Source organism: Mustela lutreola, chromosome 10 (genome assembly GCF_030435805.1).
Source record: "Mustela lutreola isolate mMusLut2 chromosome 10, mMusLut2.pri, whole genome shotgun sequence".
Lineage (NCBI taxonomy): Eukaryota > Metazoa > Chordata > Mammalia > Carnivora > Mustelidae > Mustela > Mustela lutreola.
In genome coordinates, this window is record NC_081299.1 from 82,927,711 (window position 1) to 82,953,675 (window position 25,965).

Below are 25,965 nucleotides of genomic sequence, written 5' to 3' on the forward strand. Positions count from 1 at the left end.
TCAGGGATCTTTCCAAAATGCAAGGAGGGTCCTATCATTTCTCTGCATATAAAATCTCAATAGCTCTTCAGATTTCCAGGCTAAAGTTGAAATTCCTGAGCAAGAATAAATGACCCTTCATAATTGGGCTCCTATGGTCTCGGAGCATCTCACCAACTATCTCACATGCTACCCATGCCTGCTACCCCAAATTGCCTATTTGTATTCAGCATTCAAGCAGTCCTAACCCATTCACAGTTCCCAGCTATAAAACATTTTCTTACACTTGTATGTGACTGCATTAGTCTGCCAGCAGTGCCCGCTCCTCCTCTGCACACATGTTGACCTCCTAATCATTTTTCAAGATACTACTCAAGAGTCCCCTTCTCTGGAAGGCTTGTCCTAACCAACTCTTTTCCTGCAGAGGTAGGCACTTGGTACTCTCAATCTGTATGTGACATGGTGCATTTCTCACCTGAACACAATTTTTTGAACCTGTTTACTTGCTTATCTCCTGCTTTAGGTTGTGAACAACTTGAGTTTGTTGCTTGCTCACATTCATCTTTCTGTTCAGTATCCAGCACAGACTCTGATGTCTGATGACACAGGTGTGAGTCTGGGAGCCTTCGGAGCCTGGAGGCATGTATTCACAGCCTAATTTGCTGTGAATACATGGCAAAGTCTCTGAATTTCTCCACATTTCTTAGTTATAAATGGATATAATCACAGTGTCTTCCTCCTAGGGTTGTGAGAGTCAGAAGAGTTCTAACTTTACCAAGCCCTTGGCACTATGTCTAGCATAGGAGCTCTCAGTAAAGGTTAAGTCATTAATTTTGTTAGCTCAAGAATGTTTATGTATCATCTGAAGCCACCAAAGATCCTATTTCCAAGAGACTCAGAGTGACTATTTGCATGAAAACCCACTACATTTCCCTGGAGACATGTGAAAAGGTTTTGGGCTTGACACTAAAACTCTAGAGGATATCAGGTTAAAGATTTCTGACCAAAGAAAAGAAACTAATGGCTGCCCAAATCTCTGGGTAACCGAGAGACGTGAGGATAGATACTGTCATTGTCCAGGTATTGTTCATGGCATCATCCAGAACACGTGAGAGTGTCTAGCACAGAAACAAGTGGTAATAAATATTTGATGGAAAAATATATATGCCATAGATTGGGGGACACACTGCTTATCAGTATGGACCACTTGCTGTGGCCTGAGGTGACAAACAAGCCCTTCTTTTCACAATGCCAAGGGAAATAATTGCAACTCCTCATGGGAAAGGAAACACATCATTCAAAGAGCATGGTGACAATCTGATGGTCTCAAAACTGTTACCTCTGGTGGGAGAATCTCCCTCAGCTTTGAAGAACGCATGGCAGCAGCGATAGAAAGAATGCTTTTAAGAGCAGAGGCAGGAAGAATTTCTATATGAAATGAGGTTCTGAAATAGTAAGAATGAAATAGTAAGACCTGTGAAGTAGTAGCCTCTGAGGACGGGAGCAAGGAGATTCAGAACAGGAGAAACAGGGATTAGAAGTCTGGATTAATACTGAGTACTGCTGCTTAGTCAAATACTCCTGAAATTGTGATTCATTCCTACTCCTGGTTGCCCCCCCCCCCGCTGGGAAAAGCAAATGTAGAATTATTCTCACTATTAATTATAAGTGGTATCACAAATAAATGTTTAAAAAGCAAAAATCTAAATTTTACATTATTATATTAACAAGTATCAATATTTGGATATGGAACTGTTTGTGGAGTTTAGAAAATGCACATTTCAAACAAATAATACATTCATTAGGATGAAGTGTACAATTAAAGAGAGAGACTTTACAATTTGATTGTTTAGTCCTTACCAAGGGTCTTTGAAAATGACTGGTAGGGCCTCTAAGGGCAAATAACTTTGAGTGAGGAGGTTAATGTCACATTGGGAGACTTCCTCTGATAATATGTCCACTGCTGACCAGAGATTGTGTTAGGATGGCCTGGGAGAAGACTATGAAGGCAGCAGATTGATGGGGAGATAATATACAGTAAACTTTATTTTAATTTAGATCTAGGGGCACGCAGATGGCTCGGTCAGTGAAGCATCCAACTCTTGGTTTTGGTTCAGGTCATGATCTCTGGGTGGTGAGACTGAGCTCCATGCCGGGCTCTGTGTTGCGCATGGAATCTACTTTGGATTCTCTCTCTCCTTCTCTCTGCCCCTCCCTGCTCATGCTCTAAACAAACAAACAGATAAATAAATAAAGTATAAACCCTTTATTTTTTTAAAAAAAAATTAGATCTGGGTCTGAGATTTCTCATTTCCAATTCCATGGTGTTACTGGGTGTGTGGCATTTCCCTCAGATCCTGCAAGTCAGAATAGAGACCTTGAGCATATGACAGGGAGGTGGGGCTCTGGTGCTTTATTCACTAAATATCTGCTATGTGCCAGGAACTGTGCTAAGTTCTAGGTGTACAATAGGGAAGAAAATAGATGTGATGCTAGCATATGTATCTCAAGATTATGGTCTGGTGGGGAACAGAAACATTCAAAGAACCTAACAAAATGGTGTAGGACTGTGAACAGTTATTAGTGCTGCAAATAGTATGCTATGCTAAATAAAGAAGCATATAAATAAATAAAGGGGATTTAAAATAGATCATCCTTTCTGGTAATACTTCCTCACAGAAGTGACCTGCAAGTGGGAATCTGACAGATGGGTTGGAATTTGTTGCATCATGAATGGCCAAGTTCAAGTAACAGGGATATCATGTACCAAGGCCCAGAGGCAGTATGAAATAGTCATGTATAAATACATAAAAGAAGACTAGTTTTGCTGGATGGTAGTAACTAAGGGAGGAAATGAAATGAGATGCTGTCAGAGAAGCAGACAGTAGTCACAGTAAAATGTTGATCCTAGCAAGAGAAACCATATTGAGATGATTTCAGTGGGGATGACTAAAAAAGTCTCTAGCTCTCCTATGCTGGCTGTATGTCCATTTTATTTGACTCGAGGACGGAGTTAAACAGAACTGAATTCTTGATTTTATTCAAGTGGGTAGGTAACCACACATCCATCCTCTAAGGTCATTTTCTGTCTGGTTTGTAGTCTGGCCAAGTGGGAGGAGGGGTGTGATTATGGCTAAGCAGAGTGGGTGGAAGGAAAGCAGCAACTTCTTTTGTTCCTTTCCTTTCAGACCTGATATTATCCTAAAGAAGAGAGTACAAAATGACATTGCATCCCTCCTGCTGGGAAGAGTGCAGAATTGGTCATGGGCAATTGTGAGCGCTGAGCTGACATAGTACCCTGGTGACCTGAACGAGTTAATGCATTGTCCAGAAGCTCTAATTTACAACCAGGAAGAATCTGGAGCATTGAGAGGCAGATTGAATAGGTCCATTTTTACCCATTGTGATTTCAGTGACAGGTCCGGTTTGCTCTAGTCTAAACTGACTCACCAAATCATGCATTCAGACAATTAAATCACTGACCCTTTGACATATTGTAGAATCTCTGCAATGTAACACAGCACTGTCACTTCAGGCTCCGGCTTAATGTGCCCTTTACTTTCCAGTCCTCTTCTCTTTTCAGGCATTTTGCACATAAAGTCTTTGACACTCATTTTAAAATAAGATATTAATATTGTTTCTTATCTATTAGCCTATGAATGCAACACCTAGCCTATAAGCTTGCGATGAAAACAGATACACAACCAGAAATTCAGTTAATCCTTTTGATTCTAAGATTTGTACCTCTTTAACACACCAGTACTATGTCAAATCTGTTTGTCTTCTTTGTGTATAACTTTCTTAATGTATAATAATTGTAATTGTAGCAATTATTACATTTTTTTTACCTACTGATGATAAAACACAACTCCAATCAAATATAGTCAAAAACAATTAGAAGAAAATGATTCTAGAGAAGCTCATAAAACTAATGAAAATTACATCTAGAAAAACTTGGTACTCTTTTAATAGAAGGACATGTGAAAAAGTAGTCCTTGTAATAAAAGGTATTCAGGGGTTACATGGGAAAGCTCCAGAACTTCTGCGAGGGTGGTTCATGCAGAAACAGCCATGACAGTGCTGGATGGAAGCAAGATGGAAATGTGTCTACAGGAGTAGAGGTGACAACTGAGAAGTTAGAATACCCTTGGCAAAAAAAAAAAAAAAAAAAAAAAAAAAAAAAAAAAAAAAAAAAAAAAAAAACAAACGAAGACAAGCTACAGATAAGAAAGAGAAACCTAGTTAGGAAACAAGAGCTGCCAGACTCTGAGAGAAGAATTCTTTGGCCCCACAGATTAAACTGTTCACCAGAATCATAGTACAGAGAAAATGGAAATTGGTTATAGTACTATATATACCTTTTATTATTTTTCATGCAAATATTTACAATGAAATTCTCTATAACACTCATTACAGAGTTTGGGCTCATAATTCTGACAGGATCTTTCTACCACCTTCATTAAGATCAATTCTAAAAAGCCTTCCTCCCCTTCTCCAGACACTAATGTTAATATATGATCTAGTGGGCCTGTGTTCTAGATTTTAATGCCCACAGTGAACAAAGCCCTTTTCCAAATGCTGTTTCATTGAAGGATAAATCTTTCTTAGAGATTTCTATAACATACAAGCCTGAACAATTAAGAGTTCCAGGCTGGCCATTGGAACTTCCCATAAGATCTTCATTCTAATGTGTTCCAAATGCGTTGACTAACCAGTTTGGTTTTTCAGATTTGAAGTATTTTTGTGTTTAAAAATATATAAGGTTGTGACAATAGAATCACATTTATTGAATATAAATTACATAGAAAATGAGTCTGCCTTGGAGTTTTAGGGTATGTGATAACTATGCTTATGGTAGTATATTATAAAAAATTGACAAAATTTTTTTGAGAGTGTTTTCATTAATTAAAAATCCCCAGACAATAAATATGTGTTCATTTGGCATACATAATTAATTTTGTTTTATTAAGTATAGATTAAAACCAGCAGGATAACTAGATGTTACCCAAATATTTCAACTTAAGAAAAACAAATGCAAAATAACTGGTCTCCTCCTTACAACAATACAATACAATAGATTATTAAGCTGATTTCTTTATTAAACTGATGATTTGCCTATTTAGAACCTTTTGGTAGAACACAATTAGGCAAATCAAGATATTCCACTGTAACATGAGAATTCTATAAAAGCAACAGTTATCAAAGTAGACAGCGGAATTATTGTATTGTCTTATTAATTAAATATTAGCCAGGAATATTTATTATCAAAACTATAAAGATATCAGAAGAAAAGAAAAAATTAGAAATTTCTACTCTCCTTTTATGACCACAACTTTTTGAAGACTGTAATCTCCTGAAATGATCCAACTCTCTGTTACTCCAGAGGAAAATTTAGAAAAGACATTTTATAGAAACAGATGTCTATGATTAGTAATTTCATATGTGGTTGTACTTCTACATTACAGATAAACTTCTGTGTAGATAAAAGTGTATATGGCATTTTACAAAACAGACGTCATCCAAGCGTGCAATGGCTTCATTCCAATCCCCTCACTCTGGTCAAATCCTTCTGCATAAGATCCTAAAAACATTCTTTCTTGAACATTTGACAGAATTCTTTTAATTATTCCCTTTTTCACAAGTTTCTTTCCTTGATTGCACTTTAAATGCACAGTTTCATACATACACATACTGGTTGTAGTTCACTAAAAAATAAATCTACATCTTCTGAATTCTTTTCAAAGAACCTAGTAAAGCAAACATAAAAAATTATAACATGTTACCTATGAGTAGTGTACATAGATGTTTGTTATGATGTTTTTTTTTAATTTTCACTATTTTTTTCAAAATTAAAAGCATTAATTGTAATTAGTGTTTATTGAATATGGGCTATAAAACAAGGGTTGTAGAACCAGGAGTGGGCTGAGAGTTGGAGAGAACAGAGAGGAATTAAGAGGCAAGAGCTCATGGAAACTCAAAAAGCACATGCGGTGGGGAGACAGAAAGCAGGGGCTTTAGTCAGGATAACAGGATCTCAGCTTTCAAGATGGTAGAGGTGGGATTTCTACTTGGGAAAATAAGGCCGGAAGCTATCTATGGAAGAAAACTAGTGAGACATGATGGCAAAAGTAACTAGGGGATAAAAAGTCAAGACGTGGTAACAAAAACCATAAGGGTTGATGTTAAAGTTGCCTAGGATGATTGTAGATAAAGATCAAAAGTCATATGATAAAGTTCTCACGGATATGTGGAGGTGAGAAATAAGAAGAGAAGGCAATGCAGAGCAAAGACCTACATGTGGCTGTAGGACAGGCAGAGTGCGGCTAAATTTCATGGCATATGGCTCAATGGTAAGGCATAATTTACTACATATCTAGAAGTGGAAATGGGAATCCAAAAGGGTGCTGGATGCAACTACTGGCTTAAGAACAGATACATGGATATGTACGGGTGGGGAGGGGAAGGGGAGGCAGGCAGAATGGGAAAAAAATGACTTCAGTTTGAGAGAGGTTTGAAGAATGTTCCCTTTTTTCAGAGGGAATAGGTATTTTATGGAGGTAGATACTAAGAATCCAGGAAAGTATTAAGGTTATCAGGAAATGTCAAAAGGATACAGGTTTCAGAGGGAAGAGTAAATAAAAGGCATCTCCTCTAGGAAAGAGAAAATTTAAGTCCTAGCAGGTGATAACTGATTAGAGGGAATTAATCTGCAGCAATGGTGTAGGACTCTTAGGACAACATAAGGGGTGCAAATAAATGAGTACCTGTCCATATTCAGGCCATTTAAGACGATTTAGGCTTTTGTTTTATAAATGTTCCTGCAAATGCCTATGACATGGGCAATTTCAGATTCACACTTGGCAGTAGGACTTTATCATTAATGTAGCATAGAATATGCAAATTAAGTTTTTTTGATCCTGCATTATTTCATATTTAATCTTCAAACATGTTCTTTGGGAAAATTCTTATTAACAACCACTGACTTTGGACACTATGGCACAAAAGGAGAGGCAGAGAGCCAAGGATTTGCTCTGTATTTGCTTGTTTTTGAAATTAATTATCTAATTGTCAGTATATCCATCTGAAAGAAAAGCTTTCTGATATTGCAAGCATTGAGAATTAGACAAAAATGACCTTACCCCCGCCCCTCATTATTACCTCAAGACCTAACATAAAACAATTCCTATTTCTGCTTGGCCAAATGACTGACATTTCTGTGTGCCCAAAGAGCTATACCTTCATCACGGACAAGCTATAATACAAAACTCCTGTTTGTCTATTCTAGGAAATTACTAAGAAAACATAACCCCAATCCTTCACTCTACACTAGGTACCAAAATAATTTCACAGCTGATTTAAAACTCTTACCCTCATCTTCATGCCCCAAGTACAATGTGACCTGTCTAGCCAGGAAGCTAACAAACCATTCTCTCTCTTCCTCTTTCTGCAGTGTGTTCCCCAGCTCCCAGCAGTGGTCTGTTCCCATAGTTAACCTCACAGACAAGATAAAGCTTTCTTGCCCAATGAAGCAAGAAGAAAAAAAATCTCTCTCTGAAAATGTACCTCTGTCTCAAATTTTTTTTCCAGAAATAGATATTAATCCTGCCCCTTTGCCCACTCAGCCAATAGTCAAAGAACCTCAGAATATAAAAATTCTCAGTAATTTTCTATGTTGCTCCCATCAAACCATTTCATTACATATGACTAAAATGGAGTAGGGAATAGAAAATAGTATGTATTCACCTCTGGAATGATCTCATATATTTTCTGAGCCAGAGATCCCACTGGCTTCTCTTATGTGCAATTCAAAGATGCCTAAAGAAATGACTAAGTATTTATGGTTCAGTTAAAATGTGAAAGCTTTTTCTTCTACTATTCAATACCTACTGCAAAAATACTACTGCAATGTAAGTTACATATTACAAAAGTGATATCTCAGCCATGGGGAGAGATCCATTTAATCAAATCATTGTCAGAAATGTAGCATTTTCAGAGCCACAGCCTGATAAAATGGCCCAGCCTCTTTGTTTAGGATGGGCTTAACCAAGTCCATATAGGATGGACTTGCCCAAGTCCATTTAGTTGGCAACAGAACTGTGAAAGGCTGTAGGTTTCCCAGACCCTGGTCCAGCTTTTATTCATTTATTCCCTTATCTCCATGATGTTCCCCCATATCCATCCTTCCCTTCCCCCAGCCAACCATGGGCTTCCTAATCCATGATCTAGTTGCTTGAAATTCTTTTGGAGAGAAAGCCAGTTCTTTGAATTCTGAACATGAAAAATGAACAAAAATCACTCCAAAAGTTAATAGTCACAAAATAATTATTTATGTGATTATAATGTACCAGGCACTGTATAACAAAATTAATAAGATGGAAGCAGTGGAGGTAGGATGGCAGATTTGGTTCAAGAGAGGTTTCAGAGTTTGAGCTCATTACTTATAAGTAACCAGGGGATTATGTGCTAATACGTAGCTTAGACTGAAAAGTCCAATCGACCAGCCAAGAAACAACAACTAAAAGCAAAACAACAAACTCTATCTGAGGTCTTCAAAAGAGTAACTTAATAACATCTCTTACACAAATAAATAATTCATGTAATTTGAAAATAAACATGTTCAAAGTCTAATGAGCCCTTAATTTTTTTTTTCAGGGTGTGTAGGTGTTTTTAAATTAACATGTGAGTACCAATAAGGAAAATTTCTTTTCAAAATGTGCATATGGTTATGATAAAACTGCTGTATTAATTTGAATTGAGAAAATGGCTTGCTTTGTTAATATTGGGTAAGAAAGGTATTACAATTTTTAAAGCATTTAGAAAATTTTACAAGGATACAAATGACAATAAAATATCATCTCAGGAAAATTTAAAAGCGTAAGTGGTAACAGAGTGCATTTTTAGAACTGGATATGAGACATAAATTTGGATTTTGATAGAATTAATACAAATTATCATGAAGCTTTTATAACTATGCAGTGAAATGTTAAATGTTTAGCTCAAAGTATTAATCGTGTAACATGATATACATTTTAGCAAATTTGAATTAATGAAGACAATAAAATTGTACTGTGAGTATGACTGGAAAGATGAATATGCTTTATAACATTTTATTTCACATAATTTCATTTTCTATTTTATGTAATGAACTTGTATCCTCAAATTTTTAGTAAAGCAGTAACACATTGTTAAAATATCTTTATATAAAAAATAAAGTTAGCATAAATTTGTCTGCCTTAATCCTAAAAGAAAGAAATAGTTATCATAGGTTGCAATTTATTCCTTTTTTCCTTCCTCTTTCTTCCTCATTTTTTTGCTTTTTGCTTTTTTGGGTCAGAAGGTATGATTACATAGATACTGTCACAGGTGACTGTTTTCTACTGGAGAGACTAAAAACTTTGGAGTTTGATTCCTGGCTTTGCCCGTTCACATGTTTTTATCTTGGGTAAGTTACTTTTTAGTTTTCAGGATTAGTTTTCCACATTTGTAAAGTGAGGAAAATAATACCTTCCATTTAAAATTGTGATGAGTCTTAGCGATCAAGTGTGTCTGTTACTCAGCATTGCAACTGGCACATGAAGGATAGTTATTACTAATTAATTTAGTCATCATTAATTATTATACCCTGATTAATAGATATCTGCAACATATAATTCTAAAGGATGTGCACCTGAGCTTTAATGCTATTCTCTTTGGTGTGTTTTATTTGATGGTGGGAGAAGGAAAAGGGAGGATAGCAATAACCAAAAATGTAGATCTACAAAAAGAGGCATGGAGTCCTTAATAAATGTGGACAAACTGAGTGTTAATTTGCATAACTTTGGGACAAATATCTCTAACCTTCATTTTTTTCCTTAATAAACAAACAGATTGAACCAGATGATGCTGATATTAAAAAAAATTAATGATTCAAAGATACTCTGGCATTCAAGGACTCTGATTAACAATACTGTTATGTTTATTGAGAATGCTAAAGAATGGCAACTCCAGTTTTTTCTACCAATATCAGATTTCCCTCTAAGATTAGAAGGCTGTTCTAGTGATAATTGGGAGTAAATTTTAATATAAATCAGAAAATCAGGAGTTGCATAGAAGTTCTTCGGTTAGAATTATTCACATCAAATACTGCCCTTGGGGAATTCTAATGTGTGATTTGATATATTCTATGTAATCAATTACTGATAGACTTTGACAGATTTGGTCGTCTGTTTCCTAGACTCAGCCAGCATGGCCTAGTGGACATGGATTTTAAATAAGAATAATAATTTAGGGGCGCCTGGGTGGCTCAGTGGGTTAAGCCTCTGCCTTCGGCTCAGGTCATGGTCCCAGGGGCCTGGGATCGAGTCCCGCATGGGGCTCTCTGCTGAGCAGGGAGCCTGCTTCTCCTCATCTCTCTCTCTGTCTGTCTCTCTGCCTATTTGTGATCTCTCTCTCTGTCAAATAAATAAATAAATAAATCTTTAAAAAAAAAAAATAATTTAAACAAAGTATTCTGACAGTGGCCTTAAAAAAAACCACAATCTTTTATGACAAGTGTCCTTTATGTTGCTGATTTTTATAGATTATTGAAAATTTTAAGAAATGTCCACTTTTATATAAAATTTAATAAATGTTATAATGTATATGAAAGAGAAGCCATTGAACTGGGCTGGGCATAGGGCATAGTCATATGAACACCAAGACCACTGTCTTCAGGGAACAGAGACCTACGTGATAGAATGACAAGACAGTGATAATACACATTGATAGAAGTATGATTGTCCTTCCCCACATCTGGTTCCCCTTATCAAAGTTTTAGTTTACATCTATCTACCATCTACCTACCTTTTTATATCTGTAAAAATTGCCTATAGGTGAATCAAGCCTTTTCAGAATGTAGAAAAAGTGGAGCCTGAGAGTCTAAGAGAAAAAATACATAGCAGACAAGGCTTAGGAGTTTTTGCTAGATAATCCTGGGAAAGACAATGTAAAATGGAATGTAAGAACTAGAACTGATCCCTAGAAAAACTCAATCATTCATTTATCCTAAGAAATATTAATTGAAAATAAAAAAGATCTACTAATTGAGCTCCTACTATGCATTAGCTACCATTCTAGGAGGTTGAGATTTGGGAACAAAAGAGAAAAAATTAAAAATATATCTAATATGATGAAACTTATACTCTAGAGAAGGAATAAGTTTCATAAGAAAGGAGACCCTGTTTTTCTAGGTCAGTACTCTGTTCTAAAATAGTGTCTAATACTTAGTACATATTAAAAAAATATTGGTAATATAGAGGGAGGAGTCAAGATGGCAGAAGAGTAGCAGACTAAGATGACACCAGGTTGCAGGAGCTTAGTTAGATAGTTATCAAACCATTCCAAACACCTACAAATCCAACAAGAGATCAAAGAGAAGAGCAGCAAGTCTAGAAACAGAAAATTGACCACTTTCTGAAAGGTAGGATGTGTGGAGAAGTGAATCTGAAGCAATGGGAAGATAGACTGCGGAGGGAGGGGCTAGCTCCCAGCAAGCAGTGGAGCAACGGAGCACATAATCAGAACTTTTAAAAGTCTGCTCCACTGAAGGACATCGTTCTAGAGGCTAAGCAGGGATGGAGCCCTCATGAGGACAATGTGGTTTCAGGTCCCGTGGGGTCACAGAAGGATTGGGGGTGTCTGAGTGTAGCAGAGCTCGTAGGTATTAGAGCAGGGAAGCAGGCTATAGAGACAGATCCAAGGAGTGAGCTCTCAACTTGGGGTTACCTTAAACTGTGATCTATGGCACTCAGACCACTGCTCTTTGAGCAGGGACTCCACAAGTGGCAGATCTGGGGAGACCCATCAGAAGAGCAGAGTGACAGGAATCTGCTGGGTTTGGAGACTACAAATGGGACTGTGTGCCAGTGACAGAAATGCTCGGCGCAGCCTGGGTGAGCTCAGAGCGTGGCCAGACATCAGGGAGATGGGAGTGATTGAGTGCTTTTCTTCGAGGGTGCACTGAGGAGTGGGGCCCCAAGCTCTCGACTCCTCTGGGCCAGAGACTGGGAGGGTGCCATTTTCATTCCCATCCTCCAGAGCTCTATGGAAAGCATTCAGGGAACAAAAGCTCCCAAGAGCGAACATGAGCAGATTACTTAGACTGGCCCCTGACAAGGGCAATGCAATTCCACCTTGGGCAAAGACACTTGAGAATCACTACAACAGACCCCTCCCCCAGAAGATCAGCAAGAACATCCAGCCAAGACCAAGCTCACTGATCAAGGAGAACAGCGGAATTCCAGAGGAGAGGAAAGCAAAGTATGGAACTCATGGCTTTCTCCCCATGATTCTTTAGTCTTGCAAAGTTAATTAAATTAAAAAAAATTTTTTTTTTTTCTTGGGCGCCTGGGTGGCTCAGTGGGTTAAGCCGCTGCGTTCGGCTCAGGTCATGATCCCAGGGTCCTGGGATCGAGTTCCGCATTGGGCTCTCTGCTCAGGAGGGAGCCTGCTTCCTCCTCTCTCTCTCTCTCTGCCTGCCTCTCTGTCTACTTCTGATCTCTCTCTCTGTCAAATAAATAAATAAAAAATCTTTAAAAAAAAAAATTTTTTTTTTTTTCTCAAAAATCTCCTAACAAACAAGAGCCCAGGGCCAGATGGCTTCCCAGAGGAATTTTATGAAGCATTTAAAGAAGAATTAATTCCTATTCTCCTGAAACTGTTCCAAAAAATAGAAATGAAAGGAAAACTTCCAAACTCATTGTATGAGGCCAGCATTGCCTTGATCCCAAAACCAGACAAAGACCCCATCAAAAAAGAGAATTACAGACCAATATCTTTGATGAACACAGATGCAAAAATTCTCACTAAAATACTAAAATACTCAGTCACAGCAACTTCTTCCTAGAATATTGCCAAAGGCAAGGGAAGCAAGGGCAAAGTGAACTGTTGGGATTTCATCAAGATCAAAACCTTTAACACAGGAAAGGAAACAGTCAATAAAACCAAAAGACAACTGATGGAATGGGAGAAGATATATGCAAACAACATATCAGATAAAAGGCTAGTATCTAAAATCTATAAAGAACTAATCAAGGGCGCCTGGGTGGCTCAGTGGGTTAAGCCACTGCCTTCGGCTCAGGTCATGATCTCAGGGTCCTGGGATCGAGTCCCGCATCGGGCTCTCTGCTCAGCAGGGAGCCTGCTTCCATCTCTCTCTCTGCCTGCCTCTCCATCTACTTACGATCCCTCTCTATCAAATAAATAAATAAAATCTTAAAAAAAAAAAGAACTAATCAAACTTAACACCCAAAGAACAAATAATCCAATCAAAAAATGAGCAGAGGATATGAACAGACTTTCCTGCAAAGAATATATCCAGATGGCCAACAGATAAATGAAAAAGTGCTCCACATCACTCAGCATCAAGGAAATACAAATCAAAACCACAATGAGATACCACTCACACCAGTCAGAATGGCTAAAATTTAAAAGTCAGGAAATGACAGATGTTGGAGAGGATGTGGAGAAAGGGGAACCCTCTTACACTGTTGGTGTGAATGCAAGCTGGTGCAACCTCTCTGGAAAACAGCATGGAGGTTCCCCAAAAAATTGAAAACAGAGCTACCCTACGACCCAGCAATCACACTACTGGGTATTTACCCTAAACATACAAATGTATTCAAAGGAGCACGTGCACCCAAATGTTCATACTGCCGAAACTTTTCATAGCCAAACTATGGAAAGAACCAAGATATTCGGGGCGCCTGGGTGGCTCAGTGGGTTAAGCCACTGCCTTCGGCTCAGGTCATGATCTCAGGGTCCTGGGATCGAGTCCCACATCGGGCTCTCTGCTCGGCGGGGAGCCTGCTTCCTCCTCTCTCTCTCTCTCTGCCTGCCTCTCTGCTTACTTGTGATCTCTCTCTGTCAAATAAATAAATAAATCTTTAAAAAAAAAAAACAAAAAAAAACAAAAACAAACAAACAAAAAAAAACAAAAAAGAACCAAGATATTCATCAACAGATGAATGGATAAAGAAGAGGTGGTATATATGTATAATGGGATACTATGCAGCCATCAAAAGAAATGAAATCTTGCCATTTGCAATGACGTGGATAGAATTAGACGGTATTACGCTGAGTGAAATAAGTCAATCAGAGAAAGACAATTATCATATGATCTCCCTGGTATGAGGAGTTTGAGAAGCAACGTGGAGGAGTTGGGGGTTAGCGAAAGAAAAAATGAAACAAGATGGGATCAGGAGGGAGACAAACCATAAGAGACTCTTAATCTCACAAAACAAACTGAGGGTTGCCAGGGGGAGGGGCGTAGGGAGAGGGTGGTTGGGTTTGGACATTGGGTATGCGCAATGGTGAGTGCTGTGAAGTGTGTAAGCCTGATGATTCATGGACCTGTACCCCTGGGGCCAAAATACATTATATTTTAATAAAAATAAAAAATTAATGAAAAATATTGGTAGAATAAAATAAAAATAGATACTTTCAAAAGTAAAGAGTATTATTGGGGTCTGGGATAGGAGACTGCCTTCCACGTGATGGTCAAGGAAAGCCACTGTAAGATGGTACCATTTGATTTAATAATTAATGTCCAAATCTCTTTATTTTTTATAAGATTGAATTACGTCACTGCTAGAGCATTTGATATTGTCCCACAGATCGTAAACACTATGACATGTATTTCTTTGATTCTTCAGTTTGAACAACATCTATTATTCTTTCAACTTCACTGATTCTTCCCTCTGCCATATCCAGGCTCCCATAAAGCCTATCCCATTCATTTTTCATTTCTGACACAGTATTCTTCATTTATTTCCATTTGGATCTTTCTAATACTTTACAACTCTGATAAAATTCTGTATCTTTTCATGAATGCTCTTCCATTGGATTTTCTTTTTGCTTTTATCATGGTAATTTTAAAGTCTCTATCTGATCATTTCAATTCTATCTCTGGATCTGCTCAACCTACAAGAAAACCTAATCTTGATGCTGGGTCACATTGTCTTTTTCTTTTCTTTCTTTTTTTTTTTTTTTCATGTCTTATAGTTTTTTATTATATGCCAGATAGCTTGTACAAAAGAACAATAGAAGAATGCCGGGTAATTCAGTCAGTTAAGTGTCTGCCTCTTGATTTTGGTTCACGACATGATCTCAGGGTTGTGAGATAGAGCCCCACTTTGGGCTCCAGGCTGGGCATGGAGCCTGCTTAAGATTCTCTCTCCCTCTGGTCCTCCCCGTACCAAAAAAGAACAGTAGAAACTTACCTAAACAATAATTCTCCCCAGAAAAGAGTGCATCACTTCTATTATCAGGTTGCTAATGTAAGAGACTGAGTTGATGAAATCTGTTGTTGAGTCTGGGTTTTGTTGTGGTTTTACTTAGATTCAGCTTTCCACTGGCTTCAAACGTTTTGATGGCTGAATCAGAACTCTTCTTTTCAGTAGGACTTGGGAATTGAGCCCCAGGGCCTCTTTATTATGATTAGGCCAGCCACCAACTTTCCAAACCATCCGAAATATCTTTTGCTGCTTACAGACCAGCTGTCAGTTTTTTGTGTTGCTAAGGCATTCTCTTGGCTCTGCAGTCCACACAGGCTTTCTGTGCTTCAGAGTATCTTTATGCTGAGCCTTCCTTCCTTAAACCTTCAAAAGAGCCACTGCAGCGCATGGGTGAAGGCCTAGAATGTCTTGCAACCCAAGCCTTCAGCAGGGTTCTGATCTCTGTAATTGGAGAAGACTGTACCTACCTTAGAGCGGCTCTCTCTCACTTAAGGCTGCCTTAGCCCACAACTGATAGGCTACTCAATGAAGTAACATGAGAAAGAATTGGTTGCCAAAGACTGACAAGGTCTGTGTCTGGGCTCCTTATATTTTCACACATCAGACCACTTATGTGTCTTGAGCAAACACATGAGCAAAGCAGTCATGTGTTTCTTCTCTCCAAAAAAGAACTTACCATTCTCTGGAATTCAGCTCATGTAGGTTAATTTGCATTCTCAGATCTTTGCTAGTTTTTCTTTTTTTTTTCTTCTTTTTAAGGTTTTATTTATTTAGTTGAGAGAGAGAAAGAGTGTACAAGTAAGGGGGAGGGGCAGAGGGACAAGCAGAGCCCTCACTGAGCAAAGAACCTGCTGACAAGGGGCTTGATCCCAGGACCCTGAGATCATGACCTCAGCTGAAAGTCTGACGTATTATTGACTGAGCCACACAGCACCCCCCCTGCGAGGTTTTTAAAAACTTCGTTTTGCAGTTTATCTGACTTGTTCTGCTTGTTAGGGTGAGAGTGGCAGGTTCTGGTTTTCTACGTTTGAAGGAGAAGCAGAAGTCCTGCCTGAATTTCAAAGTCACAATCTAACCATACTGCATTTATTCTGGCTGTTTGAGTTTGAGCCGAGAAGTTCGCAAAAGGTGTTAAGCAGAGACAAAGGCAACAACTCTGTATCAAGACATGACACAAAGGGCGCCTGGGTGGCTCAGTGAGTTAAGCCTCTGCCTTGGGCTCAGGTCATGATCTCAGGGTCCTGGGATGGAGCCCTGGGTTCTCTGCTCAGCAGGGAGCCTGCTTCCCCCTCTCTCTCTGCCTGCCTCTCTGCCTACTTGTGATTGCTCTCTGTCAAGTAAATAAATAAAATCTTAAGAAAGAAAAGAAAAGACATGACATAAAATCCTGGAGTTAAGTAGTGGGTATGAAAGTATATGAAATGTAAAGTATTTGAGGTGCAATCACAGTGTAGGTAATACTAAGAATTACTGATATGTAGTGCTATATGTCATTGTTTGTTTGATTTCTATGCTGTCTCCAACAACTCATTAAAAATCTGATTGTACACATAGCTTTTCCAATCTTTAAATGTGTTCACTTCCTATATTAAGGCACCTTCCCCGGTACCTTGTAACCCCAGAGCCGTAACTAAATTTACAATTTAAACTAAATTAACCACAAATAGTCACTGATCATTTTAATATTGGGGATTTTAAAGGACACATTATGAAGAAATTAAAATGCAAAAAGCAGCACAAAGTTAAATTAAATTATTTATTATGGAAAGATTAGTCAATCTAGTTACTTCCCTAAATTTTGCATGAATAAAATATTATACAAAATTTCCTTTTGGGTGATCAGTATATAGATCAGAAACTCCCCAAAGAAGCTATATTAATAAAGTTAACTCATTCCTTATTAATGCTCCAGGCATTTTAACAACATGCGAAGTGAAATATCTACCTCAAAAATGACTTTAATGGTAAGTTATTTCTTTGCTTCATGTACACAATGGATAATTAGTTCAGGAAAAAATCTCAAAGGGAGAAAAAATAGCTTACTGTGAAATTCACACATACTTTTCTTGGATTGGGTACAAATGCTATTCAGGCCAATACCAGGGATGCATAAATTCTTTCTATCCTATTTAAAATCCAGTCCTGATTAGTTAGGAGCTCATTTTCCAGTTTGTGAATTATCTAGGTCTTTGATTCTTCTCTTCCCTCTGGCTGATTACCTTTACCATTTCTCTGCTCATTAGCACCTCCACCAGAAGGGGAAGAAAATCCAGGTGAAAAGAAAAACATGAACATTTTTGAGTACTCTAAAGCTTGACTTTTAAGAAATATTAATTTTCTATTGTGTGTACATATCAGATGTTTTGTTATCTGAACATAACAGATAACATAACATCTGAACATAACAGAAATTCTACCACTTACAACCTGAGTAAAATCCTTAAGAAATTACTACCTTCATCCAGCTATGTTGGATGTGTTCTACAAATGGCTATACAAAATTAGTGACTTATTATGCCTTGATTTCCTAAAGTCCCTTTTTCACTTCTTGCTTCTTATACTTCCCTTAAGATTTGGGGTTTGCCTTGGGAAAAGATTGCCAAAAGATTTTTTTTCTTTTTCTTCTGTTCTTCTCTTTTCTTTTTAAAATCATTGCTTTTATCTCTAACACAATTATGAAATGCACTGTTGGTATAAAACTAGAAGATACTGGTAAAAATAACATATCCTCATTGCTGAATTTCTTCCCTATCTGTTACTGAAATGGATAATTGCAAGTTGCCTATAAATATGTATTATTCCTACTAAAATGGCCCTCTTTCTAATGTATATTTTCATAACTTTGGTTCTTAAAATGAAGACATATCCCACAGAATACAATTTTCAATCATTTGGAGGGTTCATTGTACACGTTTGTTTTATCGAAGTTTACTTCACTTGTAGGAATGATTGGTTTGCCTGGTGATTAAATTAGTTGTCCAAGGCCTCTGTGACTATTCTCCTTTTAGCTGGTTTTAATTAATTAGATCTTATTTGTGGGTCTCAGATACAGCCTCAAATTCTGCTTAAATGAATCAACTATCCAACCATAAATAATGGCTAAAAATGAAAAACAGTCATTATATCAGTGTACAAACCTTTAAAACAGCACTGCTAAGTTTCTGTTTGTTTAACTATCTTAAAGAATAAAGAGAATACTTTCAAGTAAATGTCTTAAAAGACCTAAGAGGAAAATATGAAAATAGTTCCTTCTGAAAAATAAATCTCTGGAATATCCCTGTAGGGTGCAATGTAAAAGAATAAAATACCTAGTGGCAAAAAAGAACCTGGGGGAAAAATGTTGTCTACCAGCAAGCTCTCATCCCCCACTCCCAAAAGTAAAATAGGATAAGTAGTTTTGACAAAGTAAATCCAACACATAGAATTGCAGTATCTTATGTTAAATAAAAACCTTTATACTACCTCCTACTTTTAAGCCTCTCATAAAACAGTGGTGCTTTTTTTCTAAGATGTTTTTAAATAGGCCTTTTATTTATTTATTTATTATATTTTTAAAGGTTATTTATTTATTTATTTGACAGAGAGAGACAGAGACAGAGAGAGAAAGCACAAGCAAGGGGAACAGAAAGAGGGAGAAGCAGGCTCCCTAAGGAGCAGGCAGTCCGATGTGGGGCTCAATTCCAGGACCCCAGGATTATGACTTGAGCCAAAGTCAGTTGCTTAACTAACTGAGCCACCCAGATGCCCCTAAACGGAATCTTTAAATAAAAAAAATATATTTTAGGGATTTGCAGGAGCAAGGGAAGGAGAGTAGAAGGTTTTACTTTATCCTTTGTCTCTCTCCTGGTTTCCCAAATATTTTAGAAGAATACATTTGAGTTCAGTTCTCCACAAAAACATTAGAAAGGATGAGAGATTACCAAATTGGTATTAACTAAGTGAGCCCACTGAATGAAACTCCAGCTGTTTTGAGTATGGACTTGGTTTCATTTTAAGACATGGTCCGGTTACAGTTACGTAGCAAACATGTGCAACTTATAAATTGTTTCCATTGACTCTCTCATGAGCTAGTTTATACCAAAAAAAAGAGTTTAAACTCAATTCATCATCACCATCCCTGGGGTCTCTTTCTGCATGGTTCAGTGTGTTCCATGCCATACTTTCGTATGGAGGAGACAACAGTGTTACCCAAAAGGCAGCCTGACAAATTACAAAGTAAAGGGGAGTTTGAGAAAAAGTATGTTGTAGTCAGTTAATGCTTGTAAAATGTGACTATGTAAAAAGCTTTGATAAATTTTCTTCTGATTTTTCCCTTACTGAAAGACATGAATGGCTAGCATTTTAATTTTTGAGCAGAAGCTCAAAAATTGACCCAACATTTTTTTTTCTTAAAACAGCATAAGGTCATTTTAACCTGTTAATTCTCATGAGTCAACATCAAAGTGAATGTTACCAGAAAATTATACCAGAAAGCCACAATTTTGTGGAGTATAATAATTGCCTGGTGGCTCAGACAATGGGGTAGGGATTGAGGAGCTCAGTGATAGGAGTTTACCCATCCAACTAAACTCAGAATTAATTACCAGGAAACAATCCATGAAAAGTGGCATTATAATTTTAAATTTAACCTATTTTTAAACAGATTTATTGGCATATAACTTTACATATGATATACATATTCTATGTATGTTATATGTAGTATGTTATATAAACTATATATAATTCCATGTTATGTATACATAAATTGCTTATGTTATATATGTACAATTCTTTATATGTTATAATATATAACAAAATAAATTGTACATATTTAAAGCAGGTGTATTTACTTTGAAACCATCACAATCAAGATGATTAACGTGTTTATCATGCCCCACGTATAGGAGTCTTGTAACTGCATATATCCTAGCTAACATTAAATTTTAGACATTCTGGGGTGCCTGGGTGGCTCAGTGGGCTAAAGCCTCTGCCTTCAGCTCAGGTCTTGATCCCAGGGTCCTGGGATCGAGCCCCACATCGGGCTCTCTGCTCAGCAGGGAGCCTGCTTCCCCCCCTCTCACTCTGCCTGCCTCTCTACCTACTTGTGATCTCTCTCTGTCAAATTAAAAAAAAAAAAAATTAGACATTCTAATAGGTGTATATTTCACTGTGGTTTTAATTTGCTTTTTTATAATGACTAATGATGTTGAACACATTTTTATTTGCGTATTTATCATTCCTAATCTGCCTTGGTGAAGTATCTGCTCAAATATTTTTGCTCAAAGTGAGAAGGATTATTTCCTTTCTTACTATGGGTTTTGAAAGTTCTTTATATATTCTGGACTAAAAAATATTCTGGATATAAGTCCTTCATCAAATATATGATGTATCTTCTTCTATTCTGGTTTATATTTTCACTTTCTTAACAATAGGTTTAGAAGAGCAAAACATTCTAATCATGTCTCTTTTTTTTTTTTCTTTGAAGCACTGTGCTTTTGGTACATATCTAAGAAATGTTTGCCTAATCTAAGGTGACAAGAACTTTCTCTGATTTTTTTTTTTTTAAAGATTTTATTTATTTATTTGACAGACAGAGATCACAAGTAGGCCGAGAGGCAGGCAGAGAGAGAGAGAGAGAGGGAAGCAGGTTTCCTGCGGAGCAGGGAGCCTGATGCAGGGCTCGATCCCAGGACCCTGAGATCATGACCCGAGGGCAGCAGCCCTAACCACTGAGCCACCCAGGCGCCCCTCTCTGATATTTTCTTTATGAAGTTTTATAGTGTTAGTTTTATTGTTTAGGTCTATGAGTACTTTGAATTAATTTTTATACATCATGCCAGATATAAGTCAACATATACTTTTTTTGAATACGGATACCCAATTTTACCAGCATCATTTGTTGAAAAGACTGTAATTTGTACACTGGATTTCCTTTTTGCAGCATAGCCAAAAATCAGTTATTCATACAACTAATGTGTGAGTTGTTCTGGGGCTTCTTATTCTCTATTAGTCTATTTGTATATTTATTTTTATGCCAGTATCACCCTATCTTGATTCCTGTAGTTTTAAAATAAGTCTTGAAAAGAGAGATTTTTAGACTTCCAAATTGGTTCTTTTTAAATGGTTTTGGCTATTATAAATTCCATAGGAATTTCAAAATCAGCTTGTGAAATCCCACCAAAAAAAATCAAGCTAACATTTTTTTTTAAAGATTTTTATTTATGTATTTGACAGACAGAGATCACAAGTAGGCAGAGAGGCAGGCAGAGAGAGAGGATGAAGCAGGCTCCCCGCTGAGCAGAGAGCCAGATATGGGGCTCAATCCCAGGACCCTGGGATCATGACCAGAGCCAAAGGCAGAGGCTTTAACCCACCGAGCCACCCAGGCGCCCCTCAAGCTAACATTTTGATTAGGATTGCATTTTATCTTTACATCAGTATGGGGATACTTGACATCTTAACAATACGAACTCTTCCAATCATTGAACACAGTATAGCCTCCCATTTATTCAGGTCATCTTTGATTTCTATCAGCAATATTTTGTAGTTTTCAGAGTTCATGTCTTTCACATCTTTGTCAGATTTATCCGTATTTCATGGGGATATTGATATATTAATATTAGTATATTTATTTTATATATTGATATATTAATATATTTATCTTAGTTATTGATATATTAATATATTTATTTTAGTTTCCAATTGTCTATTGCTATCATTTAAAAAGTTTGATTGGGGGTGTCTGGGTGGCTCAGTGGGTTAAAGCCTCTGCCTTCAGCTCAGGTCATGATCCCAGGGTCCTGGGATTGAGCCTCACATGGGGCTCTCTGCTCAGCAGAGAGCCTGCTTCCCCCCTCTCTCTGCTGGCCTCTCTGCCTACTTATGATCTCTATCTGATAAATTAAAAAAAAACTTTAAAAAAAGGTTTGATTGATTTTTATAAATTGATCATAGATCTTGTAACTTTGCCAATAAACTCATTTATTATTTAAAGTAGTATTTTAACAGGCCATGTCTAGGATGAGGTGAGTTAGGCATTCTCCTGGGGTAAAAATTTAAGAGAGTACAAAAAAACTTGTTAATGAAGATAAACACGATTTTAATGCAATATTTTTTAAAAAATCAAATCTGAGGGCACATGAGTAGCTCAGTCAGTTAGGCGTCTGCCTTTGGCTCAAGTCATGATTCCATGGTCTTGGGACTGAACCCCATGTTGGGCTCCCTGCTTATCAGGGAGTCTGCTTCTCCCTCTGCCTGCCACACCCCCTGCTTGTTCTCTCCCTCTCTCTCTTTCTCTCTGTCAAATAGATAAATAAAATCTTTCTTTTAAAAAAATCAAATCCAAAAACAACAGCCTGTAAGCTAGTTGCCTGCTTTTCTAAATAAAGTGGTTTTACTGGTACATTTAATCACATTTTCTACATAAACAATCATGTCATCTGTGAATGAAAAACAGTTTTACTTCTTCCTTTGAAATCTGCATGTCTTTTTTTGTTATTATTGTCATTCTCTTATTTAACAGAACAGAAACTTTAGCACAATGCAGAACAGTAGCGGTGAGAGCGGATACCCTTATCTTATTTCTCTTAGAAAGAAATGTTTAATCTTTCACCATCAACTGTGATATTACCTTTGGTTTTTTTATTTGTTTTTAATGCTTTCCACTAAGTTAAGGAATTTCCCTTCTATTCTTAGTTTGGTGAAACTTCTTTTAAATTAGAAACAGATTTTTAGATTTCTTAAATTTTTTTTTGTTTGGTTTATGGAGATAATTATAAAATTTATATTGTTGTTGTCATTGTTGCTTTTATTTAGTTTGTCATTTCTGTGAATTACAATAGTCTGAGATGTTAAACCTACTTGGAATTCTTGGGACAGACGTCATTTGGTCATAATATATTAATAATCTTTATATATTAATTGGATTATATTTGTTAAAATTTGTTTAGAACTTTTTCATCTATGTTCAAGAAGGATAATAGTCTATACTTTTCCTGTCCTGTCTTTGTCAAGTTATGATACTAGGGTGTTGGTACCAAAAATTTAGTTGGGAAGTATTTCCTCTGTTTTACTTTTCTGAATGAGTTGTAGAATTGGCATTATTTTTTCATAAATTGTTGGTAGAATCTACCCATGAAGCCATCTGGGCCTGCAGTTTTCTTCCTAGAAATGTTTGGAACTATAAATTCAATTTCTTTAATATTATCTATTGTTTCTTGACTAAGCTTTAATAATTTCTGTCTTTCATGAACCAGTTTATTTGCATAAAATTATTGATAATATTCTATAGTTTCTCTTCTAATATGCATAGAACCTGCAGCGGTGCTACTTCTCTCATTTCTTATACTGATAATTTGTGTTTCTGCTCTCCTTTTACCTTCATCAATCTGGCTGTTTTATCAATCACAGTTATTCTTGCAATGACTTTTGCAAAGCTTTACTCTCCTTGATATTCTCTATTGTTTTTCTTGCTATCTTATCAATTTCCTCCACTGATCTTCATTATATCCTTATTTTATTTACTTTGAGTTTAGTTTGTTCTTCTTTTTCTAGTATGTAGAGATGGAAGTTGCAATAATTAATTTGAGAACTTTCTTCACTTCTGATTATATGTGTTTGATGTAATAAATTTCCCTACTTGTAATGTTTTTATGACATACCAAAAATTTTAATATTCAATACTTTAATTTTTATTCAATTCAAAATAATTTCAATCTCTCTTAAACTTTTTCCCTTTATTCAAAGGTAATTTAGATGTATTATTTATTTTTTAAATATTCTGGGGATTTTCCAAATACATCCCTGTTGTGGTCAGAATACATACCTTAGATGAACTGAACTTTTTAAAATTATTAACACTTCTTTTATTGCACAGAATATAGCTTATTTTAGTAAATGGTATGGATGTATTTGCAAAAACTGTGTATTCTGTTGCTATGGGTGACATGTCCAATAAATGTCAATTAGATAAGTCGACATCATTTTTCAAATTCTGAATAACCTCACTCCATTGTTTTATTAATTATTTACTGGTAGGTATTAGGATCAACAGTTATTTTGAGTTTTTCTATTGTTCCTTCCTGTTCTAGCAATTTTTGCTTCATGTATCATAAAATCTTGTTACTAAGTGCATAAACCTTAGGACTGTTATCATTTCTGGATGGACTGACCATTTCATCATTATAAAATGATTCTTTTTGTCCCTGGTAATAATCTTTGCTTTGATATCTATTTTGTCTGCTATTAATTTTACAAGATTTTTTTATTAGAGTTATAATGATATATCTTTCCATTGATTCAATTTTCTATTTGTGTCTTCATATTTAAATTTTATTTTATTTTATTTTATTTTATTGGTAAGCAGTACATATAGTTGAGTCATGCTTTTCCATCCAATCTGAAAATCTCTGCCTTTTAATGGGGGATGTTTAGACCACTTACATTTAATGTGATTATTGATATAGTTAGGTTTAACTCTATCACCTTACTATAGGTTTTCTATCTGCATTGTCTCTTTTTTATAGGCCTTCTCTCTTATTCTGCCTTCTTTTGGTACTCTGTATGATTCTATTTTATATCCCTAACGTTGTTTTTAGCCTTTTAGCTATTGTTAGCTTTTTAACATAATTCTCCTGCATTACTTTATTGGTTATTTAGAGTTCAGAGCATACATCTTGAAGTCACCAGTCTATCTCCAAGTGATAAAAAAAAGTTTACATAAGGAGTTAGAAGCTTACAGTAGTATACTTTCATTTCTTCCTCACAACTTTTGTACGATTATCATATATTTTACCTTAATATATTTTATAAACCACAGACTGTTTTATATTTTCGTTTAAGCAACCAATTCTCTTCTAACATGAATTAAATTGTTTATAGTTACAAATTCTGGCAGTCTTTATTCCTTTGTGTAGGTCCACATTTCAACCTAGCATCATTTTACTTTCTACCTAAAACATTTAAAAAAATATTTCCTGTGGTGTCAATCCCTCAGTGATGAATTCTTTTAGTCTTCTTGTGGTTGAAAAAGAATGCATTTCATCTGTATTTTTTTTAAGATTATTTATTTATTTGAGAGAGAGAGAGAGAGAGAGAGAGAGAGAAGAGCAAGAGAGTGCATGAGAGGGAAGAAGGTCAGAGGGAGAAGCAGACTCCTCTTGGAGCTGGGAGCCCGATGTGGGACTCAGTCCTGGGACTCTGGGATTATGACCTGAGCCAAAGGCAGCCACTCAACCAACTGAGCCACCCAGGCTCCCTTCATCTGATTTTTTAAAGATATGTTGTTGAATTTTGAAATCTAGATGAACAGTTGTCATTTTTTTCCTTCAGCACTTGAAAGTTGTCTTCTAGCTTGTGTTGTTTCTGACAACAAATCAAAACAATAACCTTTATATTTATTCTTCCATATGGAACATGCTTTCTGTCTTCACTTTTAAAATTTTCTCTTTGTCACTGATTTGATTAATTTGATTATGATATTCTCCTTGGTGTAATTTTCTTCATGCTCCTTATACCTGGAACTCAAGTTTCTTGTTTGTTTGTTTGTCAAGTGGGAAGGCTTGTAGCTTTATGTAAAACTGGGAAAACTGGGGCCATTATTTTCTTCAAACTTTGAAAATTCCAGTACATATGAGGCCACTTGAAGTTGTCCCTAGCTCACTAACAGTATGTTTACTCCCCACACCCCAACACCCCCCCACCCCTGCATGCATTCTACTTTAGTTTTTATTGCTACATTTTCAAGTTGACTAATCAT

General features: G+C 36.5%; 1 protein-coding gene across 5 annotated transcripts in view; it reads right to left on the reverse strand.

The window, feature by feature from the left end:
* Nucleotides 1-25,965, reverse strand: part of DPYD (dihydropyrimidine dehydrogenase) — an 833,169-nt gene that overhangs the window by 311,832 nt on the left and 495,372 nt on the right. The window lies entirely within an intron of this gene.